The sequence below is a fragment of the Gavialis gangeticus genome, unplaced genomic scaffold (genome assembly GCF_001723915.1).
Source record: "Gavialis gangeticus isolate Ggan-Ray unplaced genomic scaffold, GavGan_comp1, whole genome shotgun sequence".
Lineage (NCBI taxonomy): Eukaryota > Metazoa > Chordata > Crocodylia > Gavialidae > Gavialis > Gavialis gangeticus.
In genome coordinates, this window is record NW_017729022.1 from 181,013,965 (window position 1) to 181,015,855 (window position 1,891).

The 1,891-nt window shown below is 46.8% G+C and overlaps 1 protein-coding gene across 1 annotated transcript in view; it reads left to right on the plus strand.

Annotated features, from left to right (window-relative positions):
- Positions 1–1,065: 1,065 nt before the first annotated feature.
- Positions 1,066–1,891, plus strand: part of VPS54 (VPS54, GARP complex subunit) — a 77,295-nt gene continuing 76,469 nt past the window's right edge. The window contains exon 1 of the mRNA XM_019516595.1: positions 1,066–1,172. The gene's annotated coding sequence lies outside the window, so the exon portion shown is untranslated. The remainder of the gene's footprint in view (positions 1,173–1,891) is intronic.

Consider the following 1,891-nt stretch of genomic DNA (forward strand, 5'->3'; position numbering starts at 1 on the left):
GTATGCGTGTGTCTGTGCGCGCGCGCGCTCGTGTGCACCTGTGTGTGTAGTTGCGATGTGTGCAGTTTCCCTGTGTGTGTACACCCGTGTGTGTAGTTTCAATGTGTGTGGAGTTTCGTTGTGTGTGTGTAATTTTGCTCCGTGCGTGTGCAGTCTCGCTGTGTGTGTGTAGTTTCGCTCTGTGCATGCGTGCAGTTTTGCTGTGTGCGCGTGTGTGCGTGCAGCTGTTTTTAGCGTCTAGGTTTGCTGTGTTTTTCCCTGTGTGTGCAGTTTTGGTGTGCGTGTGTGTGTAGTTTTGCTCTGTGTGTGCACCTGTGTGTAGTTTTAATGTGTGTGCGCATGCACACATAATTTTGCTGTGTGCATAGTTTCACTCTGCATGTGTAGTTTTGCTTTCCTTTCCCCCACAGCTGAGAGCCTCAGCCCTGTCCTGTTGTGCCCGGTCTGGGGGTGAAATGGAAGAGGGGTGCTCAGCCTGGGGTCCCTGAGGGTTGGTGCCTCCCAGCCCCACAGTTATCACAGGCCAGGCCTGGAGTGAGAGCAGCTCTGGAGGTCCGGACACTTGGGATCACAGGCACTTCTGGTGCCTGAACAGCATCAGGTGAAGAGAGCAGAGGTGAGGGGGGGAGGGGGTTATAAGGTGCATAGACCTGATGTGGGGGGTGAGGCACTGAGTTTCCTCGGCCAGCACTCTGGCAGCCCAGCCAGGATTGGGGTTAGGGATTTAGTGCCTGGGCTTTCACCCTGACCTAAAAGTGTCCCTTCAAAGTGTGACTTGACTGACCTCTTAAAAGGAGACAGTGGTGAGCCTCCCCCTTGTGGGTTCCCCACCCCCCACAGCGCTCCTGCTCTGAAGTGAAACATAGAAAGATTAGCCTGAACCTCAGTTTCCTGGGTTTTAACTGCTTCTAGCAGAACTCTTGCTTTTGTTTAAGCAAGAGCAAAAGCAGGTTTGCAACAAAACAGGGCTGCACAGGGGGAAACATAATTTATGGCAGTGGTTCTAAACATTTTGAGACTTAGGGCACCTCTTGATTTGGTTTTTTTAATTTATATTTTAGGTCATCAGCATATCGCTTTGAGTCGCGCACCCCAGCTTTTGTAGCCTGTGTGATGGAACTGGAAGAGATAAGACTGCCTCCCTGAGAGATTCTTGCAGTGTTGTCACTAAGGTACAGCAGTAGCCTAATGATAAGACTTCACTGTAGTGGCTATGTAGTCTGTCAATGATTGCCCCTTGCTTAGGGAAATTGGAACATGTATGTTTGTGATGCCTTGAGTTTTCTCGGGCGTAGGCCAAGTATTAATGGCAGTTTGATGAGTGGAGAAATAGAGCAAGATAAGTTGCTTTCTTTCATGTAGTTTGGATTTAATGGATACTCATACACATAATTCCTATGTGGAAGTGCTGTATGCTTGCAGTGAACTGTTAATTTTTTGTTGACAGTAACAGGGAGTTTTTTCTTTCTTTTGCTAGGTTACATGTTTCTCCCTCTGAACAACACTTAATTGTGTAGCACCTCCACTTTATATTTCAGTGAACTTAATCCTGTGTGTTATAAACTTTTAGATTTCAGCATGCAGAAATATGTCCCTGAAAAAGAGGTGGTCCACAAAGTTTTGTTATCTTTTGAGGACTTTCAGTATGAGGTATCTATTTCTTTATCTGGGTTGTGGCTGAGGAAAACCTTCTCAGTAAGACTAAGTTCTGTAGGGCAGGGTGTTGAGTTTGCTTTGCTCCCACAGCTGGATCCATATTGCAGGGCTTCTTGTAGGCCAGATCTGGTTGGCAGGCCGTATCTTTGATACTCCTGCTATAGAGCATGAAATAGTAATGTAACTTGTGAGAATAGGTTTGTGTTCATAGTGGTTAAAAGTCAAAGTCTTTCTT